Source organism: Grampus griseus, assembly GCF_964374135.1.
Source record: "Grampus griseus genome assembly, chromosome: 13".
Classification (NCBI taxonomy): Eukaryota; Metazoa; Chordata; class Mammalia; order Artiodactyla; family Delphinidae; genus Grampus; species Grampus griseus.
In genome coordinates this window covers 41,311,425-41,326,407 of record NC_139007.1, presented here as the reverse complement: position 1 = coordinate 41,326,407, position 14,983 = coordinate 41,311,425, and positions in this window count along the sequence as shown.

Genomic DNA, 14,983 nt, shown 5'->3' with positions numbered 1-14,983 from the left:
CCCATACAAATACAGTCATTTGGTTTGCAACAAAAGCACCTGTAATCCAACAGGAAAAGGATGGTCTTTTCAATATAATGCTGCTAAATCATTTTGCATGTACATGTGAGAAAAAAATGAACCTTCACATTTACTGCACTCTATACACAAAAATTAATTGGAGGGTGAATCATACTTCTAAATATGAAAGGTAAAAACAATAAGAACTCTAGAGGAAAACATAGTAGATTATCTTCACCTTGGAGTAGGCAGACTTCTTTCAACTATAAAAGTAAAACATGATAAATTGGACCTTTTTTTTTTTTTTTTCCTGTATGCGGGCCTCTCACTGTTGTGGCCTCTCCCGTTGCGGAGCACAGGCTCCTGACACGCAGGCTCAGCGGCCATGGCTCACAGGCCCAGCCGCTCCACAGCATGTGGGATCTTCCCGGACCGGGGCACGAACCCGTGTGCCCTGCATCGGCAGGCAGACTCTCAACCACTGCGCCACCAGGGAAGCCCTAAATTGGACCTTTTTAAAAGAAAAATTATAAAATGAGAAAGTGATAGGGACTTCCCTGGCGGTCCAGTGGTTAAGACTCTGAGCTTCCATTGCAGGGGGCACAGATTCAATCCCTGGTGGGGGAACTAAGATCCCATATGCCATGCGGCATGGCCAAAAGAAAAAAAAAAAAGATAAATTGGACCTTATTAAGCATAAGAACTCATGTTCATCAAAAACACCATTAAGCAAGTGAATCAGCAAGTCACAGACTTGAAGGTATTTGCAATACATATTTCTTACAAGGCACTCAAACCAAGAATATATAAGAACTACAGGTCTATAAGAAAAAGACAAATAATCCATTTAAAAATGGACAAAAGACTTGTACAGGCCCTTCACAAATGAGGATATCCAGATGGCCAGTAAGCAAGCACTGGAAAAAGTACTTTACAACATTACTCATCAAGGAAGTGCAAATTAAAATCACAATGGGATAGCACTGATTGGCTAACAGCAAAAGGGCTGACAATATCGATGTTGAGTGAGGATGTGGAGCGATTAAAAGGTCATTTATTGCTGGTAGGAGTATAACTTTGTTCCACTGTTTTGGAAAATTGGCAGCAAAGTTAAGCATATGCCTACTACCCTATGTCCCAGCAATTTCACTCCAGGTATATATTCATGAGAAATTACTGCATATGCCTACTTGTACATGAATATTCATAGCAGCTTTATTCTTAATAGCCAAAAGCTGGAAACAATCTATATGTTCATCAGTAGAAGAATGGATCAGTGAAACTGTGGATAAATTCATACAACTGAGTATACTACATAGCAATCAATAAAGAAGAACAAGCTATTGATACACACCAAAACGTGGATGAAATCTCACACTACGTTGAGTGAAAGAAACGGCGCACAAAAGAGTGCATTCTGTGTGAGTCCATTTATATGAAGTTTTAAAACAGACAGAACTAATCAATGGTGATAGAAGTTAACCTGGGGCTACAGTGGGGTTGGGAGGGTGTTAACTGGGAGAACCTTCTGCAGTGAAGGAAATGTTATAAATCTTGATCAGGTTGGTGGTTCCACTGGTGTATACATAAGTAAAAATCCACTAGCTGCACGCTTAAGACTAGAGCACATTATTAAATGTAAGTTGTTCCTTGATAAAAAATAAATAATTGAGGGACTTCCCTGGCGGTCCAGTGGCTACGACTCCGCGCTTCCACTGCAGGGGGGCTCAGGTTCGATCCCTGGTAACTAAAATTCCACATGCTGCTCTGCCCGGCCAATAAAAAGAAAAAGAAAGAAATAATTGAGAAAGACTGCTCATATTGAAAGAGACTCTATAAGGATTTAAATTTAAGTCTACTCTCTCTTTGGGAGGCAGAAGGAATGTTTACCTTCTCTGAGCCTCAGTTTGTCATCTGTAAATAGAAATAATACCTCATTATGAGATAATATGTCATTTGTAAATAGTAGATAATACCTCTACTATTTTGATAATGAGCTAATGTATGTAAAATACGTCATCTAACTTCTCTCTCCCTCAGTCTTCCCATCTGTACAATGAGTATAAAAGTAGTAACTACCTCAATAATTCTGAGCTACTTCACAGAAAGCACTAAGAACAGTGTGTGACACAGGAAGCTTTTGATAAATGCTAATAGTAGCAGCTGTTACTGCTATTGTCAACGTTATGAATATGGACCAGATTAACTTCAAGGCCCATTGAGCTGCTGGAGGCATCTGTAAAACAAAAGCCAGGAAGATTAGGCGTTTGGCCTCTGACTCTGGTGACAAGGCTGAGATAAAACCCCGGGTCCCTTGATGCCCCACCCGGAGGTCTTTCCACCGGCACACGCTGCCTGAATAAAAGGAAGGAATGGGGCAAGTATGAATTCTGTGTTGATTTTCATGTGCCTGGCCCTCCGTGTCTGCCAGCAGAGTGTCTGTGGTCGTGAAGCATAAGGTGAGGGGAGAAGAGGCACTTCTGCCTCCTCTTCCCCTGTAGGTACTTGGATGACCACTGCTCCTAAATTACCCCTGATATGCCAGGTTCCCTTCTAAACAGTTTACACGTCGAAAGGCCTATTACCCTCACATCACAGTTGAGAGAACTAGCAAACAAGGTGTCTAGGTGACTTGCCCAAGGTAGTAAGTGGGGGAAGCCAGGACTGAGTGCAGCCAGCCCGGGGCCGGAATCCACTCTCTAATCTCCGCGCTGTGCCGCCTCCCTAACGTGGGCTCAGCTTTTGTGGGAACCTTTCTTGGTCATGAATCACTCCTTGATGCGCCTCGCCCCCTCTCTTCTCCACCTCACCTTTTTGGGGTTTAAGGAGCCACAGCAGCCTTCGTGGTCCAGGCTCCCCCAGGGCAGAATTCACTGCCCCTAGTGGCACTCAGCTTCCTCTATAGCCTTATCCTCTTCCAGACCTGCAAAGCTGCCTCTAATGATCTGGCATTTGGGGATGCTCCAGGGCTAACCCAGACATGCCACTTGACATTTTTTGAAGATGACGTTTCCTTCCTCTAACACCCACCCCTTTTTTGGAGAGCAATGATTTATAGCACCTGGGCAGCCTAGCCGTCGCCATAAGCAAGTCTGTCAGGGCGAACGTGATTTGGGGCTTAGGTGTGTGAAAAGCCCTCAACTCTGTAGGCTCCAAGGTCCCTTGTGTTCACAAATGTCAACCTGTGCCACCCTGTTAAATCAAAGACAGAGCTGAAAATGTGGACCCTGCAGCGATGCTGGGGGACTGATAGAGATTTCATGTAAAAAGCCCCTCAAATGTTTGGTTCAGTGAGTTCTTTCGGAGCTCCTTTGTCCCAAACCAGAATTCTAAAGTGGAACCATGTAAACGTGTCAGAGAATAAAACTGTTGTCACCCCCCCATCTTTCTAATTCGCTGGTTTCCCTGAAGTTCATCATAACCTCCAGAAAGGTGTCTATTGGGGGGTTAGAGGGGGCTGCCGTCAGGGTACCAGATTTCCTACACCAAGAAACCTCACAATAGAAAAAGCTTTTCCAAGTCTGGGTTCAGATACCATTTGCCAGTGTCTTCCCCCTCCCCAGGCCCTCCTTGTGTGTTCTGTTCTGCTCCAAAGGCCTCCGGCTGATATAATTTGCAATCTAATAAAGGAGTGAGCGGGTGTTAGAGCACACCAGCCTAGCTGCCTGTCACCATAGGAAACTGTGCTCTTTCCAGACCATCCTACATGGACTTTACACAGTGCCACGCTGCTGTCGAAAGTGATTTGCTCAGCGGGTGTTGGAGGGCAGGAGGCAGACCTTCAGGGGGTTTGCGCTAACCCTACTCGAGTCATATAAAGTCAGCCCCCGAGGCTCAGAGCAGTGTTCCTGAGGACCTCAGACGGCAGAGATCTGGGGTGATGCTCCTCCAAGGCAGATGTGGCAGAGGTGTCTCCTGGTGGCTTTAAAGCCTGACAGCGGTAAAACAGAGGAGGCGGCAGGAGTGGATCTTACTTGGGTTTTGCAGATGGCAGAAAACCCATGTGTAATATCCTTCATTACCAATGCACACTCAGAAAGAGTCTGGACGTGTTGAAAGGAAAGGAATGAAGGGGAAAACATATTTAATATTTATCCATTTAAATACAGAAAACAATGCATTTTCTAAATATTTGCAGAGGGGATCACATCTGCCTCTGTTGTTCGGTGAATAACGGAGAGAAGAGTGGAACCCAGAGCTTGGGGCTCTTCCGGGGGCACTCGGTGTGGACCGGAAGTAGAGCCATCTGAAGTGGCGGAGGCTGAGCTTTGGCAGGAATGTGCTCCCTTCCTGGACCAGGACAAGTTCTCCTGGGCACTGAGGCCAACTGTGGGCCTCCAGGTCAATCCTTTTTGTACCAACAACTCCCAGAAGTGAGAAAAAAACGGGCTGAGACGTTCACCTTCAGGGAGTCTGTTCTGCTCAGTAAGGAAACCTAGTTGCCATGCTTTGCCCTCCACAGTAGGCCATGGAAAATTATTTTGGGACTCTGATATCCCACACTTAGGAGACACAGGATGGAAGAGAATATACGATCCATCTTCCTGGTTTTAACGAGCTCAAACAAAAGGAATGATGGGTCCCATCTCTCTCCTATTTAAGATTGAGGCTGTCCTAGGGGGTCTTAATTTACTCAGGGAAATTAACACTAGCTGCAGTAACAAAATCTCAGAAGTCTCAGAAGCGTAACACGCTTTAGTCCCGTTCTAATCTACTGTGGGCTGAGCAGCTCACCTGTATATCTTTCCTCTGAGCCGTGACTCAGGCTCTTTCCATCTTGTGGCACCACCATTCCCGAGAGCTTCTTTGAAGCCTCTACTGGATCCTCTGCCTTCATATGCCCATCAGTGAAGGGAAATGAACTGACAGTCTAGTGGGACCTTTTAGGGGCTAGATCTGAAAGGGGCATTGATTACTTCTTCCCACATTCCATCAACTAGAACCTGTTGCATACTCTGGGGAATGCTGTCTCCGCACGTGCTTGAAAGAAGAAATAGAATTGGTGGCCATCTAGCCGGTCTCCACCACATCTAGGAAAGGAGGTGAACCTTGAACTAAGAGCTCAAGGCCTGACAGCATCCCAGTTCTACCAAGAAGCAACATTGAATAATCCCACTCAATCCTGATATACATTTATGTCACCTACATAGTGTGATTTCTGGACCATCAGAAAGCTCTCTGCTCCAAAATACCTTCTCTCGCCTGCCTATTCTGGGACTTTACCATTAGAGAATCATATCATTGGCTTCAACATCATCTTGATCTTGTCTTTCTCTTTTAAGATGCATGCCAGTTATCAATTTATTGCCTCCTCAGCTCCAAGTTTATCCTTCGTTACCTGCTCTTCAAAAATGGGCCTGTACCCTTCAAATATTTTCCGTTGCAGCTGGCAGCATTGTAAGTTACATCAATAGAGGATGCTGGAGAGACACTGCAGGAGGAAGGGGATTTCTGTCCTGGCTCCCTTATGCTTGCCTGGCAGACTCCTGCAGCTTCCCAGGCTCCTGTAGCACCAGCAGCTTCTCCAGTGCCCAGCTCCTGTAATGCACAGTGGCCAGCAGCTTCCCTGGCACGTCCCTCACCTTGGGTAGTTTTATAGCAGAGTACTTCTGGTGAGATATCGCCCTGCGATCAGCTTTTCCTGCAACCCTAGAAAGCAGATTTCCAGCAAGTTCCCCCGGTGCAGCGTCCCGGAGTCTTCTCTGCCATCTGGTGAGCCACAGCTGTGCCCTCTTCGAGACGGTCTGAATCTCGGCCCTGGGGGCCTCTTCCTCAAGACCTCTGTCTCAGCCCTGTGGGTTGTTGTTCCTTATCTGCCATTCCTAAATTCTTCAGAGCTCTCTTTACTTCTTACTAACTCTTTGCTACTTTAATCCCCTGTTATAGTTAATAATTTTTTATGTTATACTTTCTCTGTTCCAATTATAGATTCTCCCTCTTGAGTGCATCCAGAGTCATAGGGGATGCAAATGTCCTTGGGGCTGAATTCACAGGCAGTCAATGACACTTTAGTGTAAAACAGTTTTGTTTCGTTTTCCTGGCATCTAGAGAGCAGCAGGTGCCTTGGAGCTGAGAGAGGGGACCATAAGAAGAAAGACCCAGCAGGGGATGTTGCAAAAATCCAAATGACAAACTTTGCCTATTTCACAGTTTTGCCATGGGCTGACTATAACTGTTAAGTGTTCATTTTTATCTCAGTGCAAAACATCTTTGGTTCCCTAGGGTCAGCCTAACAGCACCAGAAATAGAACGAAAACACTAGTTTTTCTAGTGAAGCAGCAACTATTGCACTTTGATAAGCTCTGTACGTTTCCCCCTTTGTTGTTTTGTTTCTTAATCACACATAAAAGTGTGTTGCCATAGAAAACAGAAAGAGGACAGCTCTGGACATTTTATTTCATTGAACAGAGCCAGGCTACTCCCTGGGTGTACATTAGCTCCTTCAGACAGGACATTATCACCTTCAGGCTGCAAGGAGAACGTGAATCAAAACTATGAGGATTGTCAGACAATGAAATGGCTCAGTTAAGGAGAGGCTGGCATTGCCTTTCTCTGGGGATTATTAAGAATAGGATGGCAGCTTGTGTCTTTAGGATGGTGTACGTGTGGTCTTGATTAAAAGCAGGAGTAGGAACAACAGCCAAGCTCCCATCCAACTTAAAAAAAAAAAAAACTTAAAAGCAACATATCTACACAATTTAAAAAACAAATTGTACAGACGGCTTATTTAGAAAATCAACTGTCCTCTCTTTTACCTTCCTTCTCCCACCATCCACTGATTCCTGCCCTCTCAGTTCTCTTCATGTTGTGGGTTATATCTTTTTCATGTTCCTTCATTGTCATTCTCATGGGTCCTAGGAAGGGAGGAGACAGACACCCATGTGCACAGTCTGCCATCTTGAAAAATAAGCCTTCCTCTCAAGGTTGACTCAATTTTTTCTTAGGGACCAACTTAAGAAACAGAATCCAGTGCTCTGAAAATTCTCTGCTTGCCAAGTCAAAATGCATATATATATATGTATCATTTAAGTCTGTAATGGAAACATACTTCTTCCATCTAGTCTAGTCCTTTTGACCTTCTAGATATTTCTCTGTCCTATTGGCCACTTGTGTTCAGAACCCAGGCTTTTCGTCCTCATCCATCTGGTGCTCTTTGGACAAACATTACCTTGAACATCTACACTTTAAAATTTTCCACATAGGTCAACTGTTACAATGGCAGATTGTAGTATTATTATCAGGGTAAAAACAGCAATATTGGGCTTCCCTGGTGGCGCAGTGGTTGAGAGTCCGCCTGCCACTGCAGGGGACACGGGTTCATGCCCCGGTCCGGGAAGATCCCACATGCTGCGGAGCGGCTGGGCCCGTGAGCCATGGCCGCTGAGCCTGCGCGTCCGGAGCCTGTGCTCCACAACGGGAGAGGCTGCAGCAGTGAGAGGCCCGCGTACCGCAAAAAAAAAAACAACAAAAAAAACCCCCAGCAATATTGCAAATAGTGTATTGGTTACAACCCCAGAGTGCTATGCCCTGTGAAGAGAGACACAGTGGCAAAGCAGCTAGAACCAAAGTGGCTGAAGTGTCAGACCCTCCCACCGTGTCCTTCCCCTCTCCTGAGGATGGGTGTCCCCTCTCGCAGTAACTGTCTCCTCGGCTGGGGCCTCCTGCTGTATACCTACTACCTCTGCTCTTTCTGACAGAAAAATGGAGGGCTGGGTGGTGCATAGAAGAGAGAAATTAAGCTAAATTAATCTTTATCCAACCCACCACTCATGAATCCATCTATACCTCATATTTCCCAATTCCACTTCTCCTCAACTGCCACAAACACCACAGAAGGCCCTGCCTGACAGGCTCAGATATGCTAAAGCCATGTTTTAATCAGTCAGGAGCATCACATTTAAGTTCCTTTATGCTCGTGGCCATTAGTCAATTATCTTTGTTTACTGACAGTTGTTTTAAAGACAGCTAATTGGGAGAATAGGATTGACATGTATACACTGATGTGTATAAAATGGATGACTAATAAGAACCTGCTGTATAAAAATATAAATAAAATTAAAAAAGAAGAAAGACAGCTAAGTAGACAGCACTGGTGGAATGCACCTTTATCTGGCTTGGTGTTAGTGACAGGGAAAAGAGCTGGGACTTCTATTTTGGAAAAAAGAAAAAAAAAAAAAGCCATCAAAGCTCCTTAGCACATAATACATTTCAGCCATCAGAGCCAGAATCCAAAAGCATAATAAAGAAAGGCAAGTGAAAAATGCTTATAATCGTCATATGTTAAATGCCTTATTTCCTGCCAATCTTATATCTGTTTCCAGAGAAGAGAAAGTTGCCCACTCTGCCAGCGCCTTTGTCAGCTGCCAGCTGTTACTTCCCTGGAAAGGGGGTCAGAAGGCTGCTGGTAGCTAGTAGCCAGCCAGAAGCTGCAAGAAAGAACCGTCCCTCATGGGTGTTAGCTGCTGGCTGATTGTCAGCTGAGAGCTGCAAGTTCTGGTTTAATAAAAGCCAGCGATAGATTTCAAACCATTTTTTTCCTTTTTCCATTTGTGCTCTGAAATTGTCGCGCACTCCGAATGGAACTCTGCAAGCACGCAGGCCTTTGTTCTGCCTTGTCAGTGCCAGCAGTAGAGTCCTCTCCAGACAGACACTTTGCAGGGTGGCCAGTGGGGTGAGGCGGGAGGAGAGGGGTTGGGCTGGAGAAGCGACACAATGCCCGGCGGCCCTGTGCAACCCGGGTGCGGATGGACACATCAGAGAGGGTTTCCTGAATGCTCTGAGAGGCCGGCTCAGACTCTGGTTGTTTTTGTGACAGCTGGTGGTGGAGTAGGATGTGCCGGTAGGTCAGAGTCAGAATTTATTGACTGAAGCCCCCTGAAATGAAATGAGTCACCAGCTCGCTGCGCCAGGCATGAAATCCAAATCTGAAACTGTCCCCAGGCTCACAACTGTTCCCATAGGCCAGCAGTCAAGAATTCCCTTCTCTGAGACGTGGTGTGGAACTCAGAGCTCTGTGGATTTCAGAGGTTTGGGCAAGAGGAAGGGGGGCAGCAGGAATTCTGCACAACGGTGTGCTTTAAATTCAGATGCTTAGGGGCTGTCATGTGCAATGCATCAACGATGAAAAATAAACACCCAGCAGAAGCTGGCTTGGAGTTGAGGCGAGTGCACAATAAATTTCAACTGGTTAAATTAATCGCTCACTGCTTGTTGTGAATATTAATCCCTGGGAGGGAGCTGGCTTCAACCCAATCAAAAGACAGGTGAAAACTGAGAACAGCAAAGCATTTGGAATCTTCAGAGGGAAGGCTTACCTGTGAGCCAGGCGTTGACGCTGAGTCCTAAAGAGAAGCAGAATCTGCAATACAGCCCCGCCTGCTTCACAGGCACAGCTGTGCTGCAAGACCTGCCCACCTTGCCCTCAGCCCTCACCTGTCCCCTCGGGGGCTCCTCAGGGACTTGTATGAGAAAGGCCTGGCCTGAGGCTGTGCAAGATGAAAGAGCCAAGGCTTCTAATTTGGTTTTTTATTTATTGTAGTAAAATATACATGACATAAAATTTATCATTTTAACCATTTCCAGTTCGGTAGCATTAAGTACATTCACAGTGTTCTGCCACCATCACCACTACCAGTTTCCAGAATTTTTTCATCATCCCAAACAGAAACTCTGCACCCATTAAACAGGAGTTCCTCATTCTCCCCTCTCCCAGCCCCTGGTAACCTCTATTCTACTTTCTATCCCTATACATTTGAGTACTCTAGGCATCTCATATAAGTGGAATCATGTAATATTTGTTCTTTTATGTCTGGCTTATTTCACTTAGCATAATGTTTCCAAGGTTCACTTGTGTTGTAACGTGTATGGTACTTCATGCCTGTTTAAGGCTGAATAATATTCTGTTTTATGTCTGCACCACGTTTTGTGTGTCCATTCATCCATGGAGGACATTTGGGCTCTTTTCACCTTTTGACCGCTATGAATAGTGCTACAGTGAACATGGGTGAACAAATATCTGTTCAAGTCCCTGCTTTCAGTTCTTCTGGGTATATACCCTGATGTAGAATTGCTGGATCACATAGTAAGTCTATGTTTAACTTTTTGAGGAATCACCAGACTGTTTCCTAATAATGATCTCTTTTGTCGTTTAGGGAATAGAACTGATCTCCGTAGTAGATGGCTGTTTATGGAATGACCTTGATAGGACATGGTTGGCTGTGAAAGGTGAGATCCCTTTCAGTGATCAGGAGAAAGGTTACCACCCAGACAAAGGAACTAGATGGTATTGGCCTGATAAAGTTGCAAGAATATTGTCTTCCCTGGGTGGTGCTGAGCCAGGGGTCTAAGACCCTGAAAGAACGGAGAGAAGTCTCTGTAGAGAGGGGGCCAAGCTCTGCACCACCAGGGTCCGGGGTCCTAAGGTGAAAGATGACCAAGGAGATCTTTGCCAATGACGCTAGAATGCCTCATAGTTGATTTTATTGAGAAATTGCTTACTTGGTCTGCCCTGGGCTATAATTCCCCTCCATTGTCCCTAAACCTTCAGCTGAAATCTCTTACGTGCAAGGCCCTGCGAGCAAATGGGAGCGACAGAGAGGTGGGAGAGGGACTCTCCAAAGTTGGGGGAGATGGGCTGCACCCATGCTGAGTGGAAGCAGGAACTGAGTGTGGGGCATGTCAGAAATCCTACGGGAAATGAGGCGGGGACTGCAGCCACTTTGAGTAGAAATTAAAGGAAAAGACAATTGCAGACAAAGGGAAGACTTGGGGCTTTCCAGGTTATCCCGAGAATACCATGCCTTGGAGCAGAAGAACCAGAGCCACTGGAGGTGAAGCTCCAGCATCATATGTGGGCAGAATATTCGTGAATGTTCTAGCAGGCCAGAAACAGAGACTCGCCCTCTTGGAGCCAAGTTTCGGCAAAATGCACAGCCTGTGAAACAACTCTGGCTTTCAGGGAGCTGGGTGACACTGGGGCAGCTTAGTTTAGATCTAACTTCCCACTACCATGAGGAACATTCCCCGAACGAGTCACTCCGGGGCGATGCAGAGCAGGGACTGGCCTGGGAAGGTGAACTTGCTCAGACGGAGACGCCTCACACGGAGACAGGACCTCATACCGGTCTGTCGCCTCAGTAAGGCCACCGTGGGTATCAGAACCCTGACTTTGATGATCAGATTGGGTCACCTCTGTCCAGAGATTCATCTGTAGAAACACAAGGGAGGTTTCTTTCATCAATACTGTAAGCAACGAAAGACTTGTTATCATGAAATAGACCCACACTCTGTAGGAAGACTGAGGTGTCTTTTCATTCATCTCTAGTTACACTTTTACACAGCAAACTAAAAGATTCACTATCATTTTAGTTCTGAAACGAGTCCTGTGTTTCTCTTAGCTGAAGGTCTGGGGATTAGAGCCCATGTGACTAAGGGGTTACCCTCCCGTCTCCTCAGTCTGGTCCCTCTTCTGCACGTCCTACCTTGTTCTCATCCCACACCATCTGCTCCGTGCAGGTTGTTCACACCTGCATCAGAGCCTTTATCACTGAGTCTCAGGCTTTGCCAATACAGGAAAGGAAAACAAATGATGCAAAAAATAAACCACTGTAGGTGCATGTCTGAATTCTAGAGATGGAGGGTGGGTGCGCGGGGTGAGGAAGAGAGGAAGCAGAAGAAAAATGGCTTGATTGTTTAGGAAAACACCTGTTTGGTTATGAAAGGTGAGCCTCCTGGCGGGAGAACCGAAGTCGTCTGCATAACGAGGTTGTAGGAATTAGGGGCTTCTCCCCAGGCATCAAGGGAGACTTGTGCCCCATTACCCAGAACAGGGTAAAAGGGATCAGAATAGGCTCCAAAAATGGCTAAGGTCGGGGCTTAAGGAGAAAAAGAACTCCAGTGAGAAACTCTCCATGACAGGCAAAGCTGCGGGTCCTCAGAATAGCGATACCTCCCTCGGGCCTGCGCTGTAGAATTTTGCTGCTTAAATTGTGGTCCACAGAATAGCAGCATCAGTAGCGCCTAAGAGCTTGTTAGAAATGCAGAATCCCAGGCCCCAACCCAGACTTTACTGGACCAGAATCTGTCATTTCAAAGCTCCCCAGGCAATTTATATGTACACTAAATTTTCATAAGTGATGTTTTTAGAGCACTGGTCTGCAGCTTTGGCTGTGCATTGGAATTGCCCAGGAAACTTAAAAAAATACTGACAGCCCACCACCAGAACTCTCCGGTGATTCTAATATGTAGCAAAATCTGAGAACCACTGCCTTAGAGGGCTCAAATCTGGGTTTTTTCTGGCTGTGCCCCTGTGCGTGGTGGGAGGTGTCCATGGGCCAGGGGTGCACTGATAAACAGGCTATCCAGAAAAAAAAAAAGGTTGATTTGTAGATTGAAATGTTTGCCAGTTTCCACTCCCCCCACAGCACAGCTGATTTCAAGCTACCAGTGCAACGCCCTGAAAGTGGAGTTAGGAAGCGATGTTTTTTTTAATAAATTTACTTATTTGTTTTTGGCTGCATTGGGTCTTTGTTGCTGCATGTGGGCTTTCTCTAGTTGTGGCGAGCGGGGGCTACTCTTCCTTGCGGTGCGCGGGCTTCTCATTGCGGTGGCTTCTCTTGTCGTGGAGCATGGGCTCTAGGCGTGCGGGCTTCAGTAGTTGTGGTGCACGGGCTCAGTAGTTGTGGCGCACGGGCGTAGCTGCTCCGCGACGTGTGGGATCTTTCCAGACCAGGGCTCGAACCCGTGTCCCCTGCATTGGCAGGCTGATTCTTAAGCACTGCGCCACCAGGGAAGTCCAGGAAGCAATGATTTGACTCTCAAGAACCTGTGCTAACCGGCACACCACTGCATGGGGCCAGTGGAGTGTGTCTACACCGAGTCTCTCCCTGTCCTTCAGGACCTTGGAGTACCCTGATGCTATGCAGGCCTCTTCCCAAAGAGGGTGGTTCAGAGTTTAAACATGGGCCACAGTGTTCACAGCTGAGGTCCCTCGTGTGCAGGATGTAGCTGGTGTTAGGAAGGGCATGGGAGAGAGGGTGAGAGTTGGGCCTCCAGTGCTTTCTTGCCCCATCTGTGTCAATGCAGGAGTGGGCCTGCCGAATAGGCATGCCCCATTTTGAGCTTGCAGCTCTTTCCTGAGCTCTGCTATGGCACGGTGGCCTTCTGTTATCACCACGCATCCCCGATCCCTAAGAACACGCTTAACATGCTGCTTTGGGCTTAGGTGTGCTTTGGGGAATCGGTGGGAAGACAGTGCTCCTGCACTGGGTGAGGGAAGGAGAGAGAGGACCCCACACGTGGGAGGCAAGAGGACTCGAAGGATCAGGAATTTAAGTGGGAATCCCCAGGAGGATATGACTCACCATCCACTCCCCAGGAGCCCTTGGAAATGTTGGGGAGGTACTGGACTTCCCACAGGATGCAGGAGATGGACTTAAGGCATTTCGTTTATTTGTTAAAGGAAGGATGATTTCTAAAGTCTGGAGGACTTAGGACAAAGAGTCCAGAGCCTGGAGTTGGATTGCAAGGGTTAAATTCCCAGCTCCACCACGGACTAGCCTGTGGCCTTGGGGAAGTGGCTTAAGCTTCCATTTCCTACTCTGTTTCTACCTTGGGGAGTGTATCGGAAGCTAGTGTGCCCTCGGAAGGCAGAGAGTTGGGGCAGATCCGGGGCAGGAAGGGGTCAAGGAGGGCAGAGGGCCAGGTGGCAGTCATGCTGGGAGGCCGAGAGGGGGCAGCCAGTGAGGAGGTGAGACAGAACAGGCTGCAGCTTCTGTGAGAGGAGTCTCTCGGGAAGTTGATGCCCTGAAAGAAGGGCACCCAGAACCGATGAAGGGAAACGATTAATGAAAAAAGGTCAAAGACAAACATCACCTCCTTCCCAGGTTGTTAGCACCAGCCTTCTCCCTCTCACCCAAATGCCGAGTAACACTTCCTTTAAAATAGTCAAAGGGTGAGGACTTGAGCCCCACAAATTGCTGGAAACCCAGCCTCTCAAAGGACCTGAAAGCTCCCCAGAAGGCTGCCATTTCTACCGTGTGTGTGTGTGTGTATGTGTGTGTGTGCGCGCGCACGTACGAGAGAGGGAGGTTGGCCCGTGCGTTGTGAGGGTCTCATGGCCTCAGCTTCCTTGTCGGCCTCAATGACTGTCAGGCAGGCTCTTCTTTGCTTGTATGTTTCCAACCCAGAACTAGGCCATCTTCAGGGAGTCCCAGCCAGCAGCTTCCTCTCTTAGACTAGCTTCCCTTCCTTCAGAGGACGTGCCCTCTCTCCTGGGGCCTGGCCCTATCCAGGAGTCCTCAAGAGGGGAAGAGCTTAGTATCCCATTCTGTTCCAAGGCCTGTCTTAGTCCTCAAATCCTTTCTATGGTTGAGCTCTTCTCAAGATGATTAATAAGCTTCAAGGAAAATCTATCCTCTACCTAAAGCTCTTGGGGGGAAAATGGTTTCAGATACAATTTTAGTGTGAAACTTCCAGTAAGACAATCAAATCAAAGCCCAATAGGAGTCTTGTACAACATTACATACCTAGGATATAGGTTCCGGTGTTATCAGGGACCCAGACTCCTTTCCTCTTGTTGCTCCCCCATCCTTGGGGTGTTGCTGTCACCACATGGTCCCCCAACAGCTCACCCCCACCACCAAATCCACGCTGTAGCCAATGAGAAGGGGAAGAAGAGGAAGACATGCCCCTTTGCTCGAAGGGCATACGACACTTCTCATTTCTCTTGGATCAGAACCTAGTCCGCATGGCCATCCCTACTGACAGGAAGGCTGGGTAACAGAGTCTTTATTCTGGGGAGCCATTTGCCCAACAAAAGATTCTACTACTGGGCTTCCCTGGTGGCGCAGTGGTTGAGAGTCCGCCTGCCGATGCAGGGGACGCGGGTTCGTGCCCCGGTCCAGGAAGATCCCTCATGCCGCGGAGCGGCTGGGCCCGTGAGCCATGGCCGCTAAGCCTGCGCGTCCGGAGCCTGTGCTCCGCA